A 15,333-nucleotide genomic window follows, 5' to 3' on the forward strand; every position below is an offset into this window, starting at 1 on the left:
ATGCCAAAGCCTTTGACTGTGTGGATCACAATAAACAGTGGAAAATTCTGAAAGAGATGGGTATACCAGACCACCTGATTTGCCTCTTGAGAAATTAGTATGCAGGTCAGGAAGCAACAGTTAGAACTGGACATGGAACAACAGACTGGTTCCAAATAGGAAAAGGAGTTCGTCAAGGCTGTATATTGTCACCCTGTTTATTTAACTTCTATGCAGAGTACATCATGAGAAATGCTGGACTGGAAGAAACACAAGCTGGAATCAAGATTGCTGGGAGAAATATCAATAACCTCAGATATGCAGATGACACCACCCTTATGGCAGAAAGTGAAGAGGAACTCAAAAGTCTCTTGATGAAAGTGAAAGTATAGAGTGAAAAAGTTGGCTTAAAGCTCAACATTCAGAAAACGAAGATCATGGCATCTGGTCCCACCACTTCATGGGAAATAGATGGGGAAACAGGGGAAACAGTGTCAGACTTTATATTTCTGGGCTCCAAAATCACTGCAGCTGGTGACTGCAGCCATGAAATTAAAAGACGCTTACTCCTTGGAAGGAAAGTTATGACCAACCTAGATAGCATATTCAAAAGCACAGTCATTACTTTGCCAACAAAGATCCATCTAGTCAAGGCTATGGTTTTTCCTGTGGTCATGTATGGATGTGAGAATTGGACTGTGAAGAAGGCTGAGCGCCAAAGAATTGATGCTTTTGAACTGTGGTGTTGGAGAAGACTCTTGAGAGTCCCTTGGACTGCAAGGAGATCCAACCAGTCCATTCTGAAGGAGATCGGCCCTGGGATTTCTTTGGAAGGAATGATGCTAAAGCTGAAAATCCAGTACTTTGGCCACCTCATGAGAAGAGTTGACTCATTGGAAAAGACTCTGATGCTGGAAGGGATTGGCGGCAGGAGGAGAAGGGGACGACAGAGGATGAGAAGGGTGGATGGCATCACTGACTCAGTGGACGTGAGTCTGAGTGAACTCCAGGAGTTGGTGATGGACAGGGAGGCCTGGCGTGCTGCGATTCATGTGGTCGCAAAGAGTCGGACACGACTGAGCAACTGATCTGATCTGATCTGATCTGATCTCTAAGTTTGAGAAGTTAACTTCAGGCAAAACCAGGTGTCATTATGGCAACACAGTATTTTAAGAGAAACCTCCTTTTAAATTTGTATAGAGAAGGAAAAATTATCGCTAGTTTGTTTCCTCCTGCCGCTTAAGAGGGATAAAAATGTCTTGACACTTGCAGGCTATTTTCTCTGTTTGGAGACCCCTGGCCTTCCTGCCTGTTACCCTCTCAGTATATTGTCTCGGTTTAATGACTATTTCGCTCTACATAAGGCAAATAGGTCTAGATCTAATGGTTTTTTACCTGACGTTTATCAAATATGGGATGAGGTTATATGGCTAACTCCCGCAAAAGGACATCTAATATCTAGTGCCCCTATATGCTGGGGACATCCCCAAAAGTTAGCCAACAACTTAATTACCATGATTGAAAACAATTGGGATTTTTGCCTTAGGAAATATGCAACGTAATCATTCCTGTGTTTTCCAACCCCAGTTCAGGTCCTCCCTTTCTGGCCAGGAACTAATTGGGACTGGATATCTCAGTCACACTGGCTTGCTCCAAACAGTACTTATTAGATATGTAGCTCTTACCTATGGACATGGCTTCCCCCTGGTTGGATAGGGAGATGCACCCTGGGTCTAGCATTTACTCACAGCTTTATATTTTCAGAGCTTCCAGAAAAGCCTGCTAATTTACCGCACCTTAAAACTTGGTGGGCAAGTTCTATATTTCACTGGTATGATTATTTGGCTGCAGTATTTGTTCTCTCTTTGGGAAATACAGATATTATGCTACAAGTAGATGCTTTAACTAATTTTACTCAACAGGTATTACAAAGAGTCTCAAAAAGCTATTTCAGCTCTTAATGCTGAAAAAGCATAAATTAAAAAGGTGGTTTTACAAAACAGATTGGCTTTAGATATTCTGACAGCTGCACAAGGAGGAACTTGTGCCGTTATTCATACCTAATGCTGTACATATATATCTGATATGAGCACTAATGTTACTCATTTTACTAAACACATGAACAAAATGATTGGGGTCATGGATACTCCTGAAGCCTCAATTGCCTCACTTTGGGAGACGTTAAGTAGTTCTCCATGGTGGAAAACTATCTTAATTACAATAATTCTGATTGTTTTGTTTTTGCTGTTTGCTCCCTGCATCTGTAACTGTGTAACTGGATTTGTTTCTAGTTGCATAAAAACTTTTAAGTTACAAATCGTTACTCAAACCCCTGCTACTGCTGCAGCTTCTTCAACTACTATTTGGGGCCCCTGGATCAGAAATCCTCCTATAAGGGTTAGGAGAATATGTTGCCTCACCAATTTAGGGACAATGCCCCTTGTCAGCTCGGAAGCAGTTATGGAACGAGAACGATGCCCCTTTTCCCTAGGCAACATATTCTCTTAAAAGAAAAGGGGGTAATAAGAGGATAATAGGCAGGAAGGCCAGGGGTCTCCAAATGGAGGAAATAGGCTGCAAGTGTCAGACATTTTTAATCTCTCTTAAGCGGCAGGAAGAAACAAACTAGCGATATTTTTTCCTTCTCTATACAAATTTAAAAGGAGGTTTCTCTTAAAATACTGTGTTGCCATAATGACACCTGGTTTCACCTGAAGTTAACTATTCTCAAACCTTGAGTTAACCTATGCATTTTTCTTATGGAAATGTTTGTCTTAAGCTGTGTTAATGTACTATGCATTTACCCCAAACTCTGTCTTCAAATCGGTTCCGCCTAATGGCTCAGAACCTACTTGACAAACCAGTATGTTATACTCAGATATTGTTTCCCTAATCTATGTAAACGAAACTAATTGTATGATAATCTGCCCTTCTACAAGATTCAAGTCAATTGTTTTATGGCCCGGGATGAATCATCTGCTGCCAAGATTTTCCCAGAATGCATCTTATAGATGGTGCCATCCTGAGTTTTAAGACATTCCTTTCTTTCATTAACAGACTGCTAGTGACTATACAACATTCAGCTGAAGACTAGCAGAAGGGTACTCTTTCTTCCCCTTCTGATGCCTATGTCAGAAGCTTTCTCTATCTCCTTTATATTTTAATATAACTTTATTACACAAAAGTTCTGAGCGATCAAGCCTCGTCTCTGGCCCCGGATTGAATTCTTCTCCTCCAGAGGCCAAGAATTCTGGCGTCTTTTCATTCAGCAACAACCTTTCACCTTTCTGTGGCAGTCATTCTTTTTCTGTTAGAGAATTATGCTCTTAGTTTGTGTAAGGGAAATTATCCACCCCGCCCCAACCCCATATGTCTTCTCTCCTCTTACACATCAAACAATTCTGCGATGTCAGCTGGGAATCCCACAATTTGTGATTCTGAAACCACTTACCTGGAGATATAACATCAGCTCCCACAGGTTTAGGGTTTCAATCGCACAAAGCTGCTGCCCCCAATCCCATTCCGACACACTTGGGGAACCATCACAAGTCTAGGTTGACACTTGTGCTTCCCAAAACACACTCTTTAGTTTCCTTTAATTTCCTAGAGCAGTTCATAGAGCACAGGAAAACACTTTATTTACTATTAATACATTTCCAGTTTACTCTAATAGGAATAACTTGGGAACAGACAGATGGAAAGAATGCATAGGCATGATGCGTGGAAAGGGGCACAGAGCTCCCTTCTACCCATTTCTGGGCACAGCACCCCCTCCAACCTCCATGTGCTCCCCAGAAACACCTGGGCTCCATCTTTTGAGGTTTTATGGAGGCACAAATGAGTAAATCATTGGCCACTGGTGACTGCTGCTGCTACTGCTGCTAAGTCAATTCGGTCATGTCCAACTCTGTGCGACCCCATAGATGCAGCCCATCAGGGTCCCCCGTCCCTGGGATTCTCCAGGCAAGAACACTGGAATGGGTTGCCATTTCCTTCTCCAATGCATGAAAGTGAAAAGTGAAAGTGAAGTCGCTCAGTCATGTCCGACTCTTAGCAACCCCATGGACTGGAGCCTACTAGGCTCCTCTGTCCATGGGATTTTCCAGGCAAGAGTACTGGAGTGGGGTGCCATTGCCTTCTCCGACTGGTGACTGAGTCAACCACAATCCTCTCTGTCTCCCTGAAGGCTAGTAAAGAAGGGACTGTAAGTTCTAGTCCTCTGATCACTTGGTTGCTTTCTGAAGCATCAAAACCCAATCCTTAGGGTCTTTCCAAGAGTCACCTTTGGAACATCAGCTCAACTGCAGTTGAAAGGGGTTGTTATCCTTCCACTTCAATACCTTTGGATCTATTCAAGAAATGATGACAACAGACCAAATATTATAACAAGATGTTCCCATTGGTCTTGTCACATAGGAAATTTCAAGGGTTTTAGACGTGAGAGGGTCAATTTCTAGGTAGGTTGATAAGAAGTCTGGGGTCCCCAAGGAGGAAAGAGGGGTCTGGGGCTCTCAAAGAGGAGAAAAGGACAAACTGTTTCTACATTCCTTAGTCTTAGTCACATAAAACATTTTTTTTTTCTTTCTCTAAGCCCAGAGCTGATGATTACACAACAAAACAACTCAGCTTAAACTCTGCACTAAGGATTATATTATATTATATTATATTATATTATATTATATTAACTTATATGCAGAGTACATCATGAGAAACTCTGGACTGGAAGAAGCACAAGCTGGAATTAAGATTGCCAGGAGAAATACCAATAACCTCAGATATGCAGATAACGTCACCCTTATGGCAGAAAGTGAAGAGGAACTAAAAAGCCTCTTGATGAACGTGAAAGAAGAGAGTGAAAATGTTGGCTTAAAGCTCAACATTCAGAAAACGAAGATCATGGCATCTGGGCCCATCACTTCATGGGAAATAGATGAAGAAACACTGGAAACAGTGTCAGACTATTTTTTTGGGCTCCAAAATCACTGCAGATGGTGACTGCAGCCATGAAATTAAAAGACGCTTACTCCTTGAAAGGAAGGTTATGACCAACTTGGATAGCATATTCAAAATCAGAGACATTACTTTGCCAACAAAGGTCCGTCTAGTCAAGGCTATGGTTTTTCCAGTGGTCATGTATGGATGTGAGAGTTGGACTGTGAAGATAGCTGAAGGCCAAAGAATTGATGCTTTTGAACTGGGGTGTTGGAGAAGACTCTTGAGAGTCCCTTGGACTGCAAGGAGGTCCAACCAGTCTATTCTAAAGGAGATCAGTTCTGGGTGTTCATTGGAAGGACTGATACCAAAGCTGAAACTCCTATACTTTGGCCACATCATGCGAAGAGTTGACTCATTGGAAAAAACTCTGATGCTGGGAGGGATTGGGGGCAGGAGGAGAAGGGGACCTAAGAGGATGAGATGGTTGGATGGCATCACCAACTCGATGGACATGAGTTTGAGTCGACTCTGGGAGTTGGTGATAGACAGGGAGGCCTGGCGTGCTGCAATTCATGGGGTTGCAAAGCGTGGGACATGGACACAACTGAGCGACTGAACTGAACTGAAGGATTATATAACAACAATGTATCCTGCTTAATGATATGCTTTTCCTTCTTGAGAACCTTCTAACTAATCCTGTTATCTTAAAATGTATATTATGGGAGTGGGTCTGGTAAGATCTTTCTATTGCTAGTTCTAATCCTGTCATTCTAAAATGTAAATTGTGGGAGTGGGTCTAGTAAGACCTTTCAGACAGTTTTTTGATTTATTGTAATAACTAATTAAAATGCATATGAAAAGTATATAAAAGTATAAAAGCACCCTCTGTCCCCCTTCTGATATCTGTGTCAGAAGCTTTCTCTGTCCCTTTTTATACTTTAATAAAACTCTGCTACACAAAAGCTCTTGAGTGATCAAGACTGGCTCCTGGTCCCAAGGCAAAGTCTTCAGAGGTCACAAATCCAGCTTCGTTCACAGTGAGCTGTCAGATGTTCTGTGCCAAATATATACTCCTTAATAACAACTCAAATTCTTAGCCTGTGACTTTAATTGTAGATAATTTTTACCCAGTTTCTTATTTGTCCTAAATCTTTTGTCATGATTGCTTTACAACAGTTTTTTCCCAAGGGGAAATTTTAATTTCTATGCAGTTAAATATATCAGGCTTTTCACTTATGGCTTCTATGCCAATCCTAAAAGTCTTAGACTTCACCTCTCTGAAATGATTGTAAAAATACAACCATTGTTTATTTCTAATATTTTAATAGTTTCATTTTAAAACATTAATCTTTGAATTAGCTGGATTTAGAAGCTATGAATTTTAAGATAGAGATAATAACCTAAGCTTTTTCTTTGGTGCCTTACCCAGTGGTTTTAATATCATTTAGTGATTGAGCTAACTTTTCTGTGGTGATTTTAAGTGTCACTTTTATATACTAAAGGACTTCCCTGGTGGCTTAGACAGTAAAGCGTCTGTCTACAATGAGGGACACCCGGGTTCGATCCCTGGGTTGGGAAGATCCCCTGAAGAAGGAAATGGCAATCCACTCCAGGACTATTGCCTGGAAAATCCCTTGGACAGAGGAGCCTAGTAGTCTATAGTCCATGGGGTCGCAAAGAGTCGGACACGACTGAGTGACTTCACTTTCACTTTTCTTTTCTTTATATACTAAATTCCCATACACACTTTGGGCTATTTCTTTATTTCCTATTCCCTTTCTTTGATCTGATTGTTAATGGAAAATATTTAACTGTTGCTGTTATTATAATAATGAGTCCAGTTTTCTATAGCATTAGTCCTCTCATAGATTGCCTGGACAAAAGTAGACACGTTTATGGTGTCAAGACTCTGAGGACATGCCATGCCTTTTCAAGTCTTCTTTTGTAACTTTTAGTAATGTTCTTAAGTTTTCTTCAAAAGGATTTGGATTATTTAATCTTTTTTCATTGTTATTACAGATGAGGCCTGTTCTTGAATTATATGTTCTAACTGGTACTTATCTGTATAAAGCAATGAATTTTTATGTATTAAGTTTCCAGCCATCTTACTGCATGCTCCTATTTCTATTGTTTTCCAGGAATTCCAAAAGCATATTTATATACTCACAGGTGGCAAAAACATCATAAAATTATTTTTGTGGTTGTCCAGCCATGGTAATTCTTTTCTGTCTCATCAAAGTGAATATTGATTAGAAATTATTATGGGGGAAAAAAGACAACCATTCAAAGAGAGGGTGTGAACTAGGCAAGATGCATGAACCAAGTACCTATTATGGTCCTGTGATAATGTCCTTCCTTAATTTATTTTTATCTATATTTTTTAATAACAGTTTTTCTAGTAGGATTTTTGGAGTTTTCCTGGTATTCAATCCTATTATTCAATCCTAAAAGATGATGTTAAACTGCTGCACTAAGATCAGATCAGTCGCTCAGTCGTGTCCAACTCTGCGACCACATGAATCGCAGCACGCCAGGCCTCCCTGTCCATCACCAACTCCCAGAGTTCACTGAGACTCACATCCATCGAGTCAGTGATGCCATCCAGCCATCTCATCCTCTGTCGTCCCCTTCTCCTCCTGCCCCCAATCCCTCCCAGCATCAGAGTCTTTTCCAGTGAGTCAACTCTTTGCATGAGGTGGCCAAAGTACTGGAGTTTCAGCTTTAGCATCATTCCTTCCAAAGAAATCCCAGGGCTGATCTCCTTCAGAATGGACTGGTTGGATCTCCTTGCAGTCCAAGGGACTCTCAAGAGTCTTCTCCAACACCCCAGTTAAAAGCATCAATTCTTCGGCACTCAGCCTTCTTCACAGTCCAACTCTCACATCCATACATGACCACTGGAAAAACCATAGCCTTGACTAGACGAAACTTTGTTGGCAAAGTAATGTCTCTGCTTTTGAATATACTATCTAGGTTGGTCATAACTTCCTTCCAAGGAGTAAGCACTCAATATGCCAGCAAATTTGGAAAACTCAGCAGTGGCCACAGAACTAAAAAAGGTCAGTTTTCACTCCAAAACCAAAGAAAGGCAATGCCAAAGAATGTTCAAACTACTGCACAATTGCACGCATCTAAAACGCCAGCAAAGTAATGCTCAAAATTCTCCAAGTTAGGTTTCAACAGTGCGTGAACCAAGAACTTCCAGATGTTCAAGCTGGATTAAGAAAAGACAGTGGAACCAGAGATCAAATTGCCAACATCCACTGGATCATAGAAAAAGCAAGAGAGTTCCAGAAAACCATCTACTTCTGCTTCATTGACTAGGCCAAAGCCTTTGACTGTGTGGATCACAACAAACTGTGGAAAATTCGTAAAGAGATGGGAATACAAGACCACCTAACCTGCCTCCTGAGAAATCTATATGCTGGTCAAGAAGCAATAGTTAGAACTGGACATGGGACAATGGACTGGTTCCAATTTGGGAAAGGAGTACATCAGCACTGTATATTGTCATCTTGTGTTGGGGCCCAGAGTGAGGCACTCGGCCCGTGGCAAAGGTCATGAGGAAGGAGGCTCGACATACGCAAAGGCGGGATCAAGCCTCAGGGGTCCCCCTGGAAATCCTCGAGCATCTACCCCCATAACCAGAGCCTGCCTGCTTTACTACTTTGTGTTCCCACCTACACCTCTGACTTTACGGGGGGCTGTCCCCCACCACCTCTTTCGGAGAAGGAGTTAACCTAGAGCTCCAGTTAATAAAAACTCCTGGGCATGACAACAGTGTTTTAACCTACAAATTCCTCTGAAGGTTCTCTAGCCTGCCTGACAGGCTTGTCCAGCCACATGTGATTGCTCACAGCCTCCCAACCATGAGAGGCACAAGATGCTTTAAACCTTCTAAAAACAGGTTCCTTAGAAAAGTTAGAAAACTATTAGTATAAGTATGATGGGCTGATTAGAAATTGTATTGGTGAAGGGTTTTTCATTTGTTGAGCCAATGTTTGTTGCTAAGTCTCCACATCCCCTGCCCTTACACACATTAATGAATATATAGAAGAAATAAGTATTAACCTTTGATATTAATCATGTTAGATCTTAGGCTAAGTAAATTCTTTCCTTAACTAAAACCCACTACACCCTCACCCTATAGGAATGTAACTTTATTTAGGTGGCATCTGTTTTAAGAATAATCACCCCTGGAGAAATAAGTGTCCTGGTTGACTGACTGCTGTCACAAGGAGAGGGTCATAAATTGTCAGCAGGCCCCCTGGCCAGAAGATGATGTAACACCCCTAAGACCTCTGTATACATTTGTATGAAGCACCTGACTTTGATAAAAGTCAGGACTGCTGACCCCACGTGACTTTTGTATAACATCTCAGTGTATAAAAGTAGATCATGGAAAATAAAGAATTGGGATCAGTTTCTCAAAAGACTGGTCTCCCCATGTTGCTCTCTCTCTGTCACTCTGGCTGAGTCTCCATCTGGAGCGTGGAACCCACCATGCTTACTATTTATGCCTGGGCTTCTAAGATCCGACCGGGGAGGCCTCAGTGTCTCCTCTCCTTTGGAAGAACGGAAGGACGCCTGCGGCCTATGTAAGTGGTGCAAGCTTCTTGTCTTGAAGTTTTATTGGTCTCCCGCATAAACCAAGCTACTCAGCCTCTTTTCTCCACTGAATTTTCCTACTGAGCTATCCTCATTCTATTACTTTTTACATCTCTAATTAATATCTAATTGAAGCTATTGTATCCCGATCCTCACCAACGCTGTCCCTGCTTCAAATTCCCTGGATCAGCCAGGGCTGGACCCCGGCAATCTTGCTTATTTAACTTACATTCAGAGTACATCATGCAAAATGCCAGACTGGATGAAGTGCAAGCTAGATTCAAGACTGCAGGGAGAAATATCAACAACCTTAGATATGCAGATGACACCACCCTTATGGTAGAAAGTGAAGAGGAACTAAAGAGCCTCTTGATGAAGATGAAAGAGGAGAGTGAAAAAATTAAAACTCAACATTCAAAAAACTAAGATCATGGTGTCCAGTCCCATCATTTCATGGCAAATAGATGGGGAAACAGTGGAAACAGTGAGAGACTTTATTTGGGGGGGCTCCAAAATCACTGCAGATGGTGACTGCAGCCATACAAGCAAAAGATGCTTGCTCCTCGGAAGAAAAGCTATGACCAACCTAGACAGCATATTAAGAAGCAGAGACATTACTTTGCTAATGAAGATCCATCTAGTCAAAGCTATGGTTTTTCCAGTAGTCATGCATGGATGTGAGAATTGAACCATAAATAAAACTGAGCACCAAAGAATTGATGCTTTTGAACTGTGGTGTTTGAGAAGGCTCTTGAGAGTCCCTTGGACTACAAGGAGATAAAACCAGTCCATCCTAAAGGAAATCAGTCCTGAATATTCATTGGAAGAACTGATGCTGAAGCTGAAACTCCAATACTTTGGCCATCTGATGTGAGGAACTGACTTATTGGAAAAGACTGTGACACTTCGAAAGATTGAAGGCAGAAGAAAAGGGGACAACGGAGGATGAGGTGGTTGGATGGCATCACCGACTCAATGGACATGAATTTGAGCAAGATCCAGGAGTTTGTGATGGACAGGAAAGACTGGCATGCTGCAGTTGATGCGGTCGCAAAGAGTCAGACACGACTGAGCAATTGAACTGAACTGAATCATATAATCTGGAAGTAATGGTAATTTTCATTATTTTTTCCATCTATAAAGACCCATATACTTTTTTTCATCTGAATATTTTGCTGGAACCTCCAGAATGATAATGTGTGGACATTTTTGTCTTAATTCTAATGTTAATGGGAACATCTGATGTTTTCTACTACCCTTGTCTGTTTTCTGTTGCATTCTTTTCAAAATGAAAATGTTAAATGAGCATATTTGACTCTTACATTGTAAATATTTTCCCCACATATTCTAAATTTTATATATGGCACCAGACATCTTCTATATCAGTGTATATGTGTACATATATATATGTATATGTGTGTATATATATATATACATATATAACATTATGTGTATATATATACTTAATCCCCTGAAACTATTTCAGTGTATTGTGAAATTTTTCACTCTTATAACCATTACTGCCATGATTTTACATGTCTTTGTGCATTTGTGAATAATGTAGCAAAATGGTTGTTTTTTTTTTTTTTTTTTACTTTTAAATCTTTGTTACATGTTAAATTAATATGTTACATTCCAGTCAGGGGAGAGAAAAATAAGCAAGTAAATTACATAATATGGAAGGTGGGAAGTGCAATGGGAGAAAAACAAACAAGATGTAGGGGAAGAAAAATCTTCTCTCCTTCCCTCTTTGTTTCTTTGACTGGTTTAATAATATAATGGCTATAAAGCCATTAGATGAACAGGAGAAAAAAATTTAATTTTGTACACATGGGAGCCCCATAAAAACATGACTTGTAAAGAAGTGACCAAGCAGTTAGCTACTCTTTTTAAAGAAACATTTACATTTATAAATAAAATCTCTATTTGTAAGGGTATCTCCGTCTCTGTGCCAGGATGAGGCAGATAGTTCTACATCTTATAATCTGACCAATGGAGAACGCAAAGACCTAAATCTACATAACAATCATACTCTCATTAACTGTGCCTTTCCTGTAGCCTCCAATAACTGGCTTCCTCACCCTTCAACATGTTCTTTGGTCCTTTGCTAGAGGTATTTAAGGTGGTGGCTTGGGGCTTCCCTTGTGGCTCAGCTGGTAAAGCATCTGTCTGCATGCGGAGACCTGGGTTCGATCTCTGGATTGGGAAGATCCCCTGGAGAAGGGAGAGGCTACCCACGCCAGTATTCTGGCCTGGAGAATTTCATGGAGTCCATGGGGTTGCAAAGAGTCGGACATGACTGAGTGACTTTCACTCTGTGTCACTCTTGGGCTGTTTTGGGATATTATTCAGTATTCCTGAGTATCTCCCATGTACACAGAAGGTATACATGCTGATAAAGTTTGGGTTATTTTGGTCTCCTGTTTACTATCTTTTATTACAGTGGGTTCCCAGGAAAGAACCTAATAGGGCAGAGGGAAAATTATTTTTTCTTCCCCTAAACAAGGTTTGTTTATTTAGAGCCTTCTTGGGTCTAAATTCCATCTGGTGATAAATATGACTTCTGCTCTCCTGGTGTTACCAGATCAATCCTGGGTTTGCTTGCCCACCATGCTGCAAAGCCAATCTAATGACACCAGGTTGTAGTGAAGAAAGTATAGCATTTATTTCAGGTCCAAGTAAGAAGAATGGGCAGCTCATGCTCAAAAGACCTCCAGATGGCTTTCAGGGAAGGGTGTTTAAAGGCAACAATTGGGATGAGGGTTGCAGGGTACATGGCTTTCTTCTGATTGTTTAGTAGTCAGGTAACCAGGTGGTTTCAAGACTCTTAATTATCAGCCTTCTTTTTCCAACCAGCCTTGGGCTACATACTCATCCTTAGCTTGTAGTTATCATTCTACATGTGGGTGCGGTCTTAGTTCCTAAACAAAAACTCAAAGATATGCATCAGATTGCTATGTATGTCACTTGGGGAGGAACCAGGACTCTTTTTATCTATGCACTATTATTTCTTGGGGCTTCCCTGGTGGCTCAAACAGCCAATAATCTGCCTGCAATGCAGGAGACCCTGGTTTGATCCCTGGGTCAGGAAGATCCTCTGGAGAAGGAAATGGCAACCCTCTCCAGTACTGCCTGGGAAATCCCATGGACAGAGGAAGCTGTTGGGCTACAATGCATGGGTCACAGAGTCGGACACGACTGAGTGACTAACACTGATGATGATGATTGTTTCTTGACTGCTTTTCGTGTCTGTATTCCCTCTCTCCACTAATAGTAACTTCTTGTGCCTGCTCTTTGGAACTCAGGGAAGGCCTAGGAGACTAAAGCCTTTTTTTCTATACAAACAAGAAACAGGGGACACAGTGGGTCTTTTGAATCCAGGAGGGCCATACAGGATCCTACTGTTTCACTGCTGAGGGGATGGTACCTTTCACATGGCAGTTTTATCTCCTGCTTTCACAGGGACAAAGGAGAATAAGAGCTTATTTCTTTTTTTTTTTTAAGTGACTCTTTTATGAGTGGTGGGTTCTCTTGTGGGTTCTTTTCTGCAGGGGTTCTTTTTTTGCTGGGCCATGCGGCATGTGGGATCTTAGTTCCCCAACCAGGGTTCAAACCCATGCCCCCTGTAGTGGAAGGCAGAGTATAAACTACTCAACTGACCACCTGGTCAGTCCCAAGAGTTTACTTTTTTGTAAGTGGTTGTTTCTCAATAACTTTAGTTTAAAATAACCAATATGCCAAACTGACAATTTCGAGGAGACATATATTTGGAACCCCTACAACATAAGGGAGATGGGCTGAGTGTGAGCGGGAGGCCTCAATAAACAAGAGACATGTGAACACAGACTTGAAGGAGGTAAAGTTCCATAGGAGTTGATCTTTCCAGACAGAGGGAACTGGGGTGCAAAGTCCTTAGTTGGGGATGTGTCTCACAGTCCAGAAACAACATGACCAGAGCAGAGAAAGTGAAGGAAAAGCTGAGGTGGGTGGGAGCTGATTTTCTAGAGCCCTGGATGTCACTGCCAGGGACTTGGATTTTTATTGAACATTTAGGACTCCCCTGGTGGTTCAGCAGTAAAGAATCGGCCTGCAATGCAGGATACCTGGGTTGGATCTGTGGGTCAGGAAGATCCCCTGGAGAAGGGCATGGCAACCCACTCTAGTATTCTTGCCTGGAGAATCCCCTGGACAGAGGAGCCTTGCAGGCTACAGTCGATAGGGTCACAAAAAGTCAGACAGGAATGAAGCAACTAAGCAGCAGGGAAACATCAGAGTTGCATGGTATATGTGTACTTTAGCATGACCTCTTTGGCTCTTACACTAAACGTTGATGTTTGGGGTGGGGGAACAGCATTGGTTAGAAGCTGAAACACCATGTAAAGAGACTATTTCAACAATCCATGTGAAGGTGATGGATTCTGGCTCTATTTTAAAGGAAAAGCCAGCAAGGTTTGCTGATAGATTCTGTGTGCATGTGAGAGGAAGAGGAGCTACCCTGGTGGAGATAAAGAAGGCGGTGTTGGAAGGCTTAGTTTTGCAAAATGCCTTTCAGGCATTGCAGTCAGGATCTAGAGGAACAGCTGGGTATATGCATCTGGAGGTCAGGGAGGACACATCTGGAAGTGGCCAGCTTGTACACTTTGCTATAGCCATGAAGTCAGCAAGAACAAGAACTGATGGAGACGAAAGAGGACCAGGAGACACTAACATCAAGAAAAGTAGCCTGCAAAGGAGATAGGACAGGAGACCAGTGAAAAGGAAAATTAGGAGGTTGCAGTGTCCTGGAAGCCAGAGTAAAGAAAATCAAGTGAGGAGAGAGTGGGGAACTGAGAGGACCACGGCAGGCAGGCCGAGGAGGTATACTCAGTCCCAGGTAAGAAATATCCTACCTTTTGTCTTGATAAGAAGTTCCAGTAGAGTAGCTGGGTAAAAAAGCTGGGTCAGAACAGAAAGAATGGGAGGGGACAATTTAGAGACATGTTTACTATAGTCTTCTTTAGGAAACCTAGGAAATGTCTTGAGATTTTTGTGATTTGTGGTTGTCGTATATTTGAGGTTTGTTTCCTCAAGAATTCAAGAGGCTGCCAGATGGGAGTTTTGTATTCAAGGCTCACAAGAGCATTTCAGATCAGGCTGTAAGACCACTAAATACTGGTGTCTTCTGTAAAAAGTATGAAGCAGACATAAAGTTCATTTTCTCTGCCATTCAGTTTTCTGAATGTTTATAGGATACTGAAGCTAAATTCTTTCCATAAGTCATACTAACATTAAAATCTCCATGAGGCCTGATTTACAGAAAAAGAATTGTATTCCTCAAACCAGATACTGGCTTGTTTGTCTATGCATTCACTTTTGCCCTCCCTCTATCTTACTCCTCCCAACCCCACCCCAGAATGTAGGTTCCATGACAACAGAAACCATCTCTGTCTGACTGACCCCTGTTGCGAACACCTATAACACATCCTGGTGCGCATCAGCTCCCACAGAATGTAAGTATGAAATGAAATGAAATGCCTGTGTACATACATTACAGAATCACAAGTCCATGTGCCCAATACACAGTAAGACCCATCAATACTAAAACATTAGAGTTTGGAACAGAGAAAGGTTTATCACACATTCATAGAGGGAAATTGGTGGCTCATGTCCTAAGAATCCCAAAATTACTGAAAGCTTTTAGAAAGCCCCTTTAAAAGCAAAAGGTGAGGGAATGTTGTGGTGAGTTGTTGCAAACTTCTTGGTGTCAGAATCTTTGTGGTCAGGTCATGGTTCGGTAACGATTTTCCTGTTTATCTCTACCAAATGAATGTT

This window comes from Bos grunniens, chromosome 17, assembly GCF_055505025.1.
Source record: "Bos grunniens cultivar Pamir isolate PY7600 chromosome 17, Bosgru_T2T1.0, whole genome shotgun sequence".
NCBI classification, from domain to species: Eukaryota; Metazoa; Chordata; class Mammalia; order Artiodactyla; family Bovidae; genus Bos; species Bos grunniens.